This window comes from Sphaerodactylus townsendi, linkage group LG01 (genome assembly GCF_021028975.2).
Source record: "Sphaerodactylus townsendi isolate TG3544 linkage group LG01, MPM_Stown_v2.3, whole genome shotgun sequence".
Lineage (NCBI taxonomy): Eukaryota > Metazoa > Chordata > Lepidosauria > Squamata > Sphaerodactylidae > Sphaerodactylus > Sphaerodactylus townsendi.
The window spans coordinates 108,533,083-108,546,967 of NC_059425.1; positions in this window are offsets into that span (position 1 = coordinate 108,533,083).

Below are 13,885 nucleotides of genomic sequence, written 5' to 3' on the forward strand. Positions count from 1 at the left end.
TGTTTACAGTAGCAAGATATTGCCACCTGTATCCCAAATGTGAGAACTACCTTCCCACCTTTTTCTGCTTTTCCACTGGTCAATGTTCTGGTAGGGAAGCACCCTGGGTTTTCCCCATGAACTGAATAGTTCTGCATTTTCTGTCTTGACCACCTGGGGCCGCTATGGCAAGTGAGAAGAAGTAAGCTGTGGGAAATAACAGTAGCCCCACCAAGGAAAATGCTTCGGAGCTGATGGAAAATTAGTTTAAATTATTGAAAATGGTAGAATGGCTGTAGCAATGAGTACAGAACAGAGGATTGGTGTGGAGGGCCTAAGGCAGTTGGGCACACCATTTATGCTTCTGTCAATATTCTTGTTCTTGGTGTGTTGTTTTTAACGCTGCCATATTGGGCCTGATTATAAAACCTCAGGATTGACTCCTGGAATATGTGATAATATCGGTGCATATACACTGAGAAAAGAAGGACCTTTTCCCAGATTCTTCAAGCATCCTTTCCAGACATTGCTGCACTATTCAAAGCTCATGTTGCTAAGTGACCGAGAATGTGAGATATGATTCAAATTCACCTTCCTGCACTATTCTCTCAGCTTCAGTTAGGGTTGTCAGGGCTCAGGTCTCCTCCTATGAAGAAGAAGTAGGAGAAAAAGAAGAAGAGTTTGGATTTATACCCCACTTATCTCCTGTAAGGACAATCAAAGGGGCTTATAAACTCATTTCACTTCCTCTCCCCACAACAGACACCTTTTGAGGTATGTGGGGCTGAAGTTCTAAAGAACTGTGACTAGCCCAAGGTCACCCAGCAGGAATGTAGGAGTGGGGAAACCAGTCTGGTTCCCCAGATAAGACTCCACCGCTTATGTGGAGGAATGGGGAATCAAACCTGATTCTCCAGATTAGAGTCCACCTGCTCTTAACCATAATATCATGCTGGCACCAATTACTTTTTTGATGTCACATTGTCCTCCCCTTCCATGGTCTGCCAATCCTCCGGCTAATTGCCTGGCTCAGCCTGGCAAGTCTGACCTCAGTCCCCTCATTGCAAGATTCCCTAATTTGGAGATCATGCCAGTTTACCTAATAGAGCAGCTTTAATGCAAAGCACTATGAACCCTTGGCATATGCTTTGGAAAGGTGAAGATATTATTTACTGTAGGAATCCACAGCTTTTGAGCAGGTTTAAATGTACAGATCATTTCCAAATGAACATATGGAGCTGCCTTATGCCAAGTCAAACTGTTGGCTCATCTTGTTGAATATTATATACTCTGGCTGAGAGTGGCCCACCTGGCTTTCAGGCAGAGAAAATGTTCCCCCAAGATATGCTGCCTGAAATTCTTTACTAAGAAGTACCAAAGAGTGAGCCTCTTCAGCATGCAAAACATATGCTCTGCTATTGAGCCTTGATTCTTCCCATGGCTTCTTAACTTTAGATGCAGGAATTTGTTTTAGACACCTGTGGCACATCCAGAAAATTACATTGCCTTGATTGTGCTTCAGATTATTTTTCCTCTTTCAGTTCATACTGACTAGAGACAAGAAAGCCTGCAAGCATGCATAGAATTAGTTTTCAAAAAAATCACACACATCCGACCCATTTTCTTAGGAACAATGCATTAAGCTATCACAATCTCTTCAAACCGTCTTTGCCTTCCTTTTCTGGCCCCTCAATACTGGGGCGGGGGGGGGGGGAGGGGGGAAGTGACTCACTGTAATGGCTACTTCCTCCTATTCACTGAACAGTGTTTTTCAAACGATTTTTTTTGTTAGATGTATTGATAATTTATAGAGAGCAACTGAATGATTTTGACTCAAGGAAAGCTTATAGTACATGATATGTAGAACTCCCATGATCCTTTTTGTTTATGTCCATTTTTTCCCCCAATGGAAAAAAAAACCTGCTGAAGGCTGGGATCATAAGGAGCGGATGACTGGATAGAGAAGAGGAGGGACTATGTAATGCCTTTCCTGCTGCTCATTTGTCTGCTCACAGTTCTCTCCAAGTTCTCTTTCCATAAATAAGAGAAGAGATAAAGAGGGGATGCAAACACTGGAAGGTAATTTTAAGACAACAAATAGCTGGAAGGAAAACATTTAAGCAACACCTTCCTACCTGCTAAAGAGGCCGGCATTGATTGAAAAAGAAAACTCTCGGAGGAAAGTGACAGAAGATTTGAAAAACTACCCAGTTCTTTAGCAGAGTAAAAACAAAACACAGCAGAGTTATACAAAGGAGTTATCCTTTAATAAAGTTCTAAGTATAAAAAGTCAGGCTACAAAATATATATTTACAAAAAGAGAAAGACAAAATAGTCATGTGCTAAAAAGCACTGGCATGCAAACAAGCTCACACAATAAGCAAACGAAGGGAAAAATATACAGCATACAATCATGCAGCATAAGGACAAGGAGCAAAAGGTAGAGGAAAAAGGGAAGAGAGGAGGGAGATAAGGAGCATGAAAGCTACACCATAATATACAGCATTAAAGGCCACCCTCAATCAACCAATTAACTGCCCAGCTGCCCTGCATTAACATACTGCAACCAGAAGGTGCCACTATCTTGCTCCTGCAATAACTTACATAAGAGATACCAAATATTCTAACAGAAAGGATTCACATAAGTAAATGTGAAGTGTAGTTTTCCTCTTAGAGTGAATCGAGGCCAGGCAGTAGGTGATTTGACTGGGATCTAGGCAGTGGTGGGTCAGCAGGTTCGTACCACTTCGGCAGAACCGGTTGTTAAAATGGTGCTTGTAAACAATCAGTTGTTAAATTATTTGAATCCCACCATCGGAACCGGTTGTTAAATTAGTTGAATCTCACCACTGGATCTAGGCTTATGAGTTGTCGTGGCCTGGCAGGGAAATCCCTACCACCAAGCCCCAATCTCCCACGCTCAAGAAATGGAGGAGCTGGAGAAAGATCTTCACAGTTGTTCTAGGAATTTTCTTTAGTTTCTATGACCTCTGCCTCTTTAAAACCCACTGAATTTTCTGACATTTGCCTAGGCAGTGTTGGGAACCTTACCAGGACATGGTGGTGACCCAAACCTGGATCTTAGGGATGAGCTGCTGTTTTCCATCTGCTGGAATTTTCAGTGTGTGGCTCCTTGTCAGGACGCAGAGACCTGTGGGGTTCAGAAGCCTCCATAAGACTTGCAAAGGACGTAAACATGTGATTGTGCCAATGTTATATGGTTTCCCTCTTGCCCCTGCCCTTGTTGAATTGAGTTGAATTTATGATTTTCCCACCGTTTAGAATTTTAGTTGGACTAGGGTCCCCAGTTAGCTTAAGGTTTTGTTATTGTTACGTTAGGAGGTTCTTATGTATTGTATTGTTTTCCCTAACGTTTAAGTTTAAGAAAAGTTATTTTGATATTTGTGCTATTAGTAAAAGCAGTAGCCTGTAGAAGCTGATATTGGGGGACAGGGAGGTCAGCCCTGGAGTGCAGCTTAAACCAACACCCAGCCAACTCCTTAGCGAGGACAAAGACCCCCTTTGGATTTGCAAATTAAACTTTGCTGGCAGAGGTCCCAGCCGTTGGAAGACGTGCAGGGACCACCATTGGAGAATTTGAACTCTCCTTTGTTACAGAGATGAGGCGCAGGAGCCTCAGGACATAACTGAAGGAAACAGCCATCTGATAAAGGAGATAGCTGGGTGCGGTAGCGAGCCCACCCAGATTCTCTGAATGGACCTTATCTGCTTTCCCTTCAGCACCATTGCGAGATCTTGTGGGAAGATGTTTGACAGCGGGATTTCGTGATCCCATTCACAAAAGTTGTAATTGTATCTTCCTTTTGTATTGTTTTCTTATTGGTGTTTGGTAAGGGACTTGCCCCCTTACCTCCCCTCTCTACCTGCCCCCTTGCCCCCTTTGATGTTTGTTCTTGCGCCGGTTTGCAAGGCGCGATTCTCCTGCCTGAGCTGTGACCATCACCTCCAAATAAAATCCTTTGCTTTGAAGAACGCCGGCTTCCTGCGCCTCATTACGTTGCTGAGCTGAAATCATTTATTATTACCCGAGCCACAGCAGTAACGTGTGTGTGTGTGTGTGTGTGTGTGTGTGTATGTGTGTGTGTGTGAGTGAGTGAGTGAGTGAGAGAGAGAGAGAGAGAGAGAGAGAGAGAGAGAGAGAGAGAGAGCCATGCAACTATCCCCATGCCTGGATATGGAGTAGTTGTTTTTCAGCTTTGGCATTGTCACAGATGAAGCCACATACCATGTCAATTGCCCTCTGTAATCAACCCCAACCTGTGAGATCACAACATATCTGCTTTCATTAACCCAATTTCCCATCAGATTCCAACAGTCCAGGTTGGAGGGAATATTACTGCGATGAGAGATCTGCTGGAAGTCTTAGGTAAGCCACTTTGAGTTTTATGATAGAAGAAAGGCAAAGAAAGGGATTTAAGTAATAAATACATTTTTTCAGCATCTAGAGCAGGGATGTCAAACATGCATCCAGGGAGCCAGCTGAGGCCCCTCGCAAGGGCTTATCAAGCCTATGAGCCAGCTGAGGCAATCCCCCTTCAGATTTGTTTTGGTGAGCCTGCTGCAGTCTTGTAATCCAGGCAGCCACCCCACCCCACTATTAATCTGGCCTGGAGAGCCCATCCTGCTCCTGATCTGGTTTGGCCAGCCCACTGAAGCAGCCATTCTCCTCCCCCCTCCCCGTGCTGATCTGGATTGGAGAGGCTGCTTAGGGCTTGCCAGCAGAGGCAGCTACCCCACTCCCAATGCTGACCACCTCCTCCAGTGATGTTCTGGGCTGGTAAGATGACTGTGATATCCCCACCCAAGGTACCCCCCCCCCCCAGTATCAATCTGAGCTGGTGAGCCTGCTGCAGGCTTGCCAACAAAGGCAGCCACCCCCTGGACCCACCTCAACCAAGTCACATTTATGTTGTATCTGGCCATCTTAACAAGTGGGTTTGACACCTCTGATCTAGGGTCTCTGTCACAGTCTGGATGGGAGAAAATCTGGGCAATTTATGGAATCATTGGCTTCTATCCAACCATCCATGCATGAAATGTAGACTTTCCCCATGTTCTCCATTGCTTTAGCCCCTTCTAATCTTCAGAAGGCAGGCCAGACAAAGCAGTTTAGGCAAGGGAACAAAATTGTTCCTGCTCAAAGGAGAAGAAAAGTTTGTTACTTTGCCATTCCTTACTCCAATCCTTGACCCACATAACTCTTATCTGAGCGGATCTTGCAAACCCAGTAATGATCTTCCTCGGTGCTGAGAGGGCCACAGAAATGAATCATAGGAAAATACCATGTGCCTTCCATGATGAATGGATGGATACAAGCCATTAACATAGATGGATTAACATAGCTAAATTATTATTTTCTTTTTATCATGTATCATCCTCAAGCATAGACCTCTATTGCTATTTATCATCGGAACAGGCTGAATTGGTAATAAACTGGATAAGGCATAATAAACTGAAGCCTATTCCCAAAGTGGAGACAGTACTGGCAGGTGGTTCTGTGAAATGAGCAATTGGACATTCTCCCATATAGATCGCATTCACAGTTTGGGGGTCCTATTAGTTCTGCCTCTTGCTCTAGATGCCAAAATAATCTGGGTGGCATCTTAGACTTGTGTATGTCACAGTGGCACAGGTTCTTTTCAGGATTCTAGGAACAGCAATATTGACCACGTAGACAACTGGTTAGATTTATGAATAAAACTAGTTTATCAAGCAAACTACTCTAGCAACAGAGGATAATTAAGTAAAACATACATACATCAAATAACCTTATTCACAGAAATTATGAATACCAAGTGAAGTTACAGAGTGGGCAACTAGTCACTTCAGAGGTAGAGAAGTAATAGCAAAGAGGAAGTCAGCACCAATGGCTGTCTCTAGTTATGCTCTTACTGAGGTTGAAGAGGAAAGAGAGTGGTGTCTTTCTCTCTTGGATTCTCCTTCCCTGAATTGTTCCCAGCTTCCATTGGCTGGATGGTTCATCTTTTTTTTTTTTTTTAATTTTCTACTGCTCTCAGTAAGCATGTCATCCCAGGGGTCGGGAACCTTTTCCCCTCAAAGAGCCATTTGGCTCCCCCTCCCCTGCTCCCCCCCACCCCCCCACTCACTCGCTCGCCGCCTCCTCGGCCCCTGCTCCACTTGTGCTCAAGGGCTATGCGCACTGGCCGCTCACACACCCCACGCCTGCAGGGCAGGCATAGATGGGCCCGGCGGCTCGGCCCTGCTCCGCGCAGGGCGGGTTGAAGAGGGACCCGGCGGCTCAGCCTTGCCGGCCACCGGGCAATTGATCCGCCCGTCACTTGCCCGCCGCTGCCAGGGCGGGAAAGTTGAAGAGGGGCTCAGGCGGCTCGGCTCCTTGCCGGCCGCCGGCTTATTGATCCACCCCGCCTATTTGCCTCCGCGCAGAGGCTTGTTGAAGAGGGGCCCGGCTGCTCGGCCTCTCGCCGTCAGCCGGGCGCATTGATCCGCCTTTGTGCCTCGCAGGGCGTGGTGAAGAGGGGGGGTTCTCGCTGCTCAGTTCCTGGGAGCCGCGAGAACAGCGGCGGAAGAGTCGCGATGCGGCTCACTTCTGTCAGCTGGGTTCCCGACCCCTGACCTAACCTATATTTTTGCTTCCAGATACTTACAAGAGGTTTTCCAATGGCCATTTCTGTTCAGCTGGAAATCTTGACCAGCATGGTGCAGAGGTTAAGAGTGATGGATTCTAATCTGGGCAACTGGGTTTGATTCCCTACTCCTCCACATTAAGCCTACTGGGAGACCTTGGGCTAGTCACAGTTCTCTTCAGACTCTCAGCCCCACCTTCCTCACAAAGTGTCTGTTGTGGGGAGAAGAAATGAAAGAGCTGCTTTGGAAGTCTGGAGCCCTGAAAGTGTCTGCAAAGTCTGCCTGGAAACATGTGGAGTCCAGACAGCCCAAACCCATCCAGGCTGTAACCTATTCCAAGCACAGTCTGCACTCTTCCTACTGGAATGGAGATGGTCAGACAAAAAGGAGCAGTGGGGGGGGGGGGAGACAAGTATTGGAATGGCGGGAACCAAGGAAGAAATGGACAAGACTTTAAGCAAGGTCAAGGATCCAGCTACCCTCGTCAAACACAGGATGGCCCTGAGCCTGCCCTTTGGTTGCAGAGTGATCCCTCAGCTCCCCAGCAAGTGTTAGAACCCAGGGAGCCCCCTTGGTCCGGAAAGGTCAATGCTGATAGATTTCTTGGATACAACATTTATTTATTTGTTTGTTTGCTTCAGTTTAACATAATCTTGCTGGTTGATTATTGCACTGCTGTTTGTGTTATTTTGTGTTTAGCTTTTTATTTTTATTTGGATTTTGCCTTGTAAAAACTCTTGTGAGGCACTTTGGGCACTTTAGTCAATAAAAGTAAGGCATACCCCCCCCCCCCCCCACACACACACACCATAAACCAAAAGCAATGATAATTACAGCCCCATTTCTACTCTCGCAAGTGGGCATCTAGCTGCACTTGCCCCTTCATTTGTCCATTTGTAAATGAAGTAAATATTTTTAAAGTCCCATAAGTCTGTCATAAGTCTATCACAATTTTATTTGGCCCTTCCTCCAAGTTACTCAGACCAGTGTGTGTAGGGTTCCTCTCTCCCCTTCTATCTTATCCTTGCAACAGCCTTACGAAGAGGGGAGAGAGGAAGAAAGACAGCGTTACTCCAAGCAGATCTACTCAGAATCATACTGTATTCAGTAAGATTTACTCTGAAGAAAATGTTCTTAGGACTAGCATTGCAAGTCACCGTAAGACACACAGTGGATTTGAACCAGGTTCTCACCACTCCTAGACCAGCACTGTCTAATCTCTCCTGCCTATTATGTCTCAACCATTGGAAACAAGCACAGGTTTATTTGGAACTGTTTTGTTTAAGCTGGCAGTATGTTGTAACAGTATGAACAATGGGCACTCCTGGTATTACAAAAGCAATTGTAATACCATAAGAACCCTTGAGTTCATGAAGCATTTGTAAGTAACTTAAGCTGGCACATGCATAATAATGAAAAAAAAACCCTGGGAATTCAAAGACAAACAAATGATGTGGACTTTTGTATTGTTCCAGTTGCACAGAAAAGGCTGAATAATATTTTATATACACACAAATTTTTTTGAGAAGGGAGGTGGTTTGGAGCTGCCTCTTATACAAAATGTGAAAGCTAAAGGAACATATCCTGTAAGCCAGGATACTATTCACAAATCAATCAATTGAAACTAACAAGGCCCCAGTCATTAGGCATCAACAAGCCCAAACTTGTTGAGAATCTCAGGCACCCACACTATTCACAGGCTGGTGTTTTCCAGTAATCTGAAGGACAAATTTGATCTGCATGTATCTTTTGCTGTTTTTCCTACTCTTCTGGATTGTGTCAAACAGACATTTCAAAGATAAACTTGTTTACTAAGGACATCACCACACATTACAGTTGCTACAGAAAATACCAGTAAATCCATAGGATTATTTCATTTTTTAAAAAAGAAACCCTGCCTTTCACTTTTTAGGCCTTCAAACTTATCAGAACATTTATATGCTGCTTCCCCCCTCCCCCAGAAAGTGGCTTACAGAAATTTCCAAAATAACCAATTAAAGACTATAATTTAAAGAAAACAAAAAACAGTAGCATCCAGGGTGGATCTTCATTCACAAGGCCATGAGCCATAGGCTAAGAGCTAGCCTGTTTCCCTGAAAATAAGACAGTGTCTTATATTAATTTTTGCTCCCAAAGAAGCGCTATGTCTTATTTTCAGGGGATGTCTTCTTTTTCTGCTCCACAGCTGCATGCTCTGGTCGACGGGCATGCTGCCAAACAAAAACTTTACTACATCTTACTTTCAGGGGATGCTTTATATTTAGCACTTCAGCAAAACCTCTATTACATCTTATTTTCAGGGGATGTCTTATTTTCGGGGAAACAGAGTAAGTGTCAAGCATTGCTTGGTTTATGAAGAAGAAGATGATGATGAAGAAGAAGAGGAGGAGGGGGGTTGAATTTATACCCTGCCTTTCTCTCCTGTAAGGAGACTCAAGGTGGCTTATAAACTCCTTTCCCTTCCTCTCCCCACCACAGACACCTTATGAGGTAGGTGGGACTGAGAGAGTTCTAAACAAACTGTGATTAGACCAAGATCATCTAGTAGGAATATAGGAGTGGGGAAACAAATCTAGTTTACCTAATAAGAGTTGGCTGCTTATGTGGAAGAGTGGGGAATCAAACCTGGTTTTCCAGAGTCTACCTACTCTTAAACACTACACCACACTGGCACTGGACACACCCACATTTAAGTACCTTTAGGACAGGAGAAAACAAAGGCAAACCAATGATAATCAGCTTCTGATAGCAGAGGGAACAGTGTGGCAAATCATACACAATGGCCCCTTCCGCACACACAAAATAATGCATTTTCAAACCACTTTCACAACTGTTTGCAAGTGGATTTTGCCATTCCGCACAGCTTCGAAGAGCACTGAAAGCAGTTTGAAAGTGCATTATTCTGCATGTGCGGAATGAGCCAATGTGTTTGCTGCACAGTGGGGCTGAATGCCTGTTGCAGCAAGATTTCTTGTAAGATGTATTTCTTCAAGCCCCACTTCATTCTCCCCATGGCAAGCAAGATCACTTGTAGCATGATTTTAATTTGCTTCACCACCAGACCATCACAAATTTGCTAGTGAGCACAACTTTGTCCCAGACATCTTTCCCTCCACTCACGGCCAGCTTTTCCACTCCCTCCCACAGCCATACATACCTATCCCTTTGCCCTTCTTCCATGTTGCCTGCTCCTTCAAGTGAAAGAAAAGAAGCTCACTCACACGGGCTTAGCCAAAACACACCAACCTCTGCATTCTACTGATACATTGAGATATCAACATTACCTATATAACAAGCTTCTTTGTGGTCCCACAGCAGCAGCAGCAGCAGCAGCAGCAGCAGCAGCAGCAGCAGCAGGGAATGGTCCAGAGAATTACAACAGTGTGTTGTCCGGGGAATTGCTTTGTTGATGGAGGTCCTGTAATGGGGCCGTCAAGGGGAAGATGAGGATAGCCAATTGCCAACTCATGACAGTGTGCAACTGAACCGACCATCAAGAGTTTAGGGGTGATCCTTGATGCCTCCTTATCTCTAAAGGGTCAGATCATTCATGTTGCCTGGTCTTTTATCATCTCCACAAGACAAAATTATTAGCACCCTACCTGTACCAAACTGACCTGGCTTCAGTGATCCATGCAACAGTCACCTCTAGATTGGACTACTGCACCTTGGCTGCCCTTGGACCTTCTCCAGAAACTCTAGCTTGTTCAAAATGCGTCAGCACAGTCCTTACTGGGATCCTGTGGCAGACTGTGCTCTGCCAGCTGCATTGGCTCTGGGTGGAGTACCAAATTAGGTTCAAGGTTTGGGTGCTTATCTTTAAAGCCCTAAACAGTCTGGGACCATCATATCTATGGGACTGCCTCTCCCATTATGTCCCCCAAAGCGTGCTGTGATCAGCAAGTAACAATCTACTGGTGATCCTTGGCCTGAAAGAGATACACCTAGTATCAACAAGGGCCAGGGCACATTTTGCCCCGGCCCCAGCCTGATGAAACACTCAGTTTGATGAGATCCAGGTCCTAGGGGACTTAATGCAATTCCACAGGGACTGTAATAGAGGCAGCAACAGTGAAATCAATGTTTTCCATGAACTTGACCTCCCTCTTTTTTATTCCCTTCCCCCTACCTTTATTATCACTGTTACTATTGGTATATTTAGATTTTAAGCACCATCCAAGTGGTTTTGAACTATTGGTTTTAAAATTAGTATGCTATAGTTGTATTTTATTGTAGTTATTATATTTGTACTTTGACTTATAAAGCCCTAGATGGTGTGGGCCCCAAATATCTAAAGGATCGCCTTCTGTCATCTCCGCCTGCCCATGCCCTAAGGCCAGCAGCTGAAGCCCTTCTGGTGATACCACCACCTTCAGTGGTAGAAAGAAGACCTGAGATAAGGCTTTTTCAGTGGTGGCCCTGAGATTATGGAGCGATCTCCCCACTAAGGCATATCAGGCATATTCTTTATATGCATTTAGAAAATTGGTTAAAACACACCTATTTTCCCTGGCTTTGGCTGAAGATATGGTTTTTTCTTTTGATAATTTTATGGATTTTTAAACAGGTTTTATGAACTGTAATATGGGGGGGGGGGGGGTGGGGGGGGGGGGGGGTGGGGGGGGGGGGGGGTGGGGGGGGGGGGGGGTGGGGGGGGGGGGGGGTGGGGGGGGGGGGGGGTGGGGGGGGGGGGGGGTGGGGGGGGGGGGGGGTGGGGGGGGGGGGGGGTGGGGGGGGGGGGGGGTGGGGGGGGGGGGGGGTGGGGGGGGGGGGGGGTGGGGGGGGGGGGGGGTGGGGGGGGGGGGGGGTGGGGGGGGGGGGGGGTGGGGGGGGGGGGGGGTGGGGGGGGGGGGGGGTGGGGGGGGGGGGGGGTGGGGGGGGGGGGGGGTGGGGGGGGGGGGGGGTGGGGGGGGGGGGGGGTGGGGGGGGGGGGGGGTGGGGGGGGGGGGGGGTGGGGGGGGGGGGGGGTGGGGGGGGGGGGGGGTGGGGGGGGGGGGGGGTGGGGGGGGGGGGGGGTGGGGGGGGGGGGGGGTGGGGGGGGGGGGGGGTGGGGGGGGGGGGGGGTGGGGGGGGGGGGGGGTGGGGGGGGGGGGGGGTGGGGGGGGGGGGGGGTGGGGGGGGGGGGGGGTGGGGGGGGGGGGGGGTGGGGGGGGGGGGGGGTGGGGGGGGGGGGGGGTGGGGGGGGGGGGGGGTGGGGGGGGGGGGGGGTGGGGGGGGGGGGGGGTGGGGGGGGGGGGGGGTGGGGGGGGGGGGGGGTGGGGGGGGGGGGGGGTGGGGGGGGGGGGGGGTGGGGGGGGGGGGGGGTGGGGGGGGGGGGGGGTGGGGGGGGGGGGGGGTGGGGGGGGGGGGGGGTGGGGGGGGGGGGGGGTGGGGGGGGGGGGGGGTGGGGGGGGGGGGGGGTGGGGGGGGGGGGGGGTGGGGGGGGGGGGGGGTGGGGGGGGGGGGGGGTGGGGGGGGGGGGGGGTGGGGGGGGGGGGGGGTGGGGGGGGGGGGGGGTGGGGGGGGGGGGGGGTGGGGGGGGGGGGGGGTGGGGGGGGGGGGGGGTGGGGGGGGGGGGGGGTGGGGGGGGGGGGGGGTGGGGGGGGGGGGGGGTGGGGGGGGGGGGGGGTGGGGGGGGGGGGGGGTGGGGGGGGGGGGGGGTGGGGGGGGGGGGGGGTGGGGGGGGGGGGGGGTGGGGGGGGGGGGGGGTGGGGGGGGGGGGGGGTGGGGGGGGGGGGGGGTGGGGGGGGGGGGGGGTGGGGGGGGGGGGGGGTGGGGGGGGGGGGGGGTGGGGGGGGGGGGGGGTGGGGGGGGGGGGGGGTGGGGGGGGGGGGGGGTGGGGGGGGGGGGGGGTGGGGGGGGGGGGGGGTGGGGGGGGGGGGGGGTGGGGGGGGGGGGGGGTGGGGGGGGGGGGGGGTGGGGGGGGGGGGGGGTGGGGGGGGGGGGGGGTGGGGGGGGGGGGGGGTGGGGGGGGGGGGGGGTGGGGGGGGGGGGGGGTGGGGGGGGGGGGGGGTGGGGGGGGGGGGGGGTGGGGGGGGGGGGGGGTGGGGGGGGGGGGGGGTGGGGGGGGGGGGGGGTGGGGGGGGGGGGGGGTGGGGGGGGGGGGGGGTGGGGGGGGGGGGGGGTGGGGGGGGGGGGGGGTGGGGGGGGGGGGGGGTGGGGGGGGGGGGGGGTGGGGGGGGGGGGGGGTGGGGGGGGGGGGGGGTGGGGGGGGGGGGGGGTGGGGGGGGGGGGGGGTGGGGGGGGGGGGGGGTGGGGGGGGGGGGGGGTGGGGGGGGGGGGGGGTGGGGGGGGGGGGGGGTGGGGGGGGGGGGGGGTGGGGGGGGGGGGGGGTGGGGGGGGGGGGGGGTGGGGGGGGGGGGGGGTGGGGGGGGGGGGGGGTGGGGGGGGGGGGGGGTGGGGGGGGGGGGGGGTGGGGGGGGGGGGGGGTGGGGGGGGGGGGGGGTGGGGGGGGGGGGGGGTGGGGGGGGGGGGGGGTGGGGGGGGGGGGGGGTGGGGGGGGGGGGGGGTGGGGGGGGGGGGGGGTGGGGGGGGGGGGGGGTGGGGGGGGGGGGGGGTGGGGGGGGGGGGGGGTGGGGGGGGGGGGGGGTGGGGGGGGGGGGGGGTGGGGGGGGGGGGGGGTGGGGGGGGGGGGGGGTGGGGGGGGGGGGGGGTGGGGGGGGGGGGGGGTGGGGGGGGGGGGGGGTGGGGGGGGGGGGGGGTGGGGGGGGGGGGGGGTGGGGGGGGGGGGGGGTGGGGGGGGGGGGGGGTGGGGGGGGGGGGGGGTGGGGGGGGGGGGGGGTGGGGGGGGGGGGGGGTGGGGGGGGGGGGGGGTGGGGGGGGGGGGGGGTGGGGGGGGGGGGGGGTGGGGGGGGGGGGGGGTGGGGGGGGGGGGGGGTGGGGGGGGGGGGGGGTGGGGGGGGGGGGGGGTGGGGGGGGGGGGGGGTGGGGGGGGGGGGGGGTGGGGGGGGGGGGGGGTGGGGGGGGGGGGGGGTGGGGGGGGGGGGGGGTGGGGGGGGGGGGGGGTGGGGGGGGGGGGGGGTGGGGGGGGGGGGGGGTGGGGGGGGGGGGGGGTGGGGGGGGGGGGGGGTGGGGGGGGGGGGGGGTGGGGGGGGGGGGGGGTGGGGGGGGGGGGGGGTGGGGGGGGGGGGGGGTGGGGGGGGGGGGGGGTGGGGGGGGGGGGGGGTGGGGGGGGGGGGGGGTGGGGGGGGGGGGGGGTGGGGGGGGGGGGGGGTGGGGGGGGGGGGGGGTGGGGGGGGGGGGGGGTGGGGGGGGGGGGGGGTGGGGGGGGGGGGGGGTGGGGGGGGGGGGGGGTGGGGGG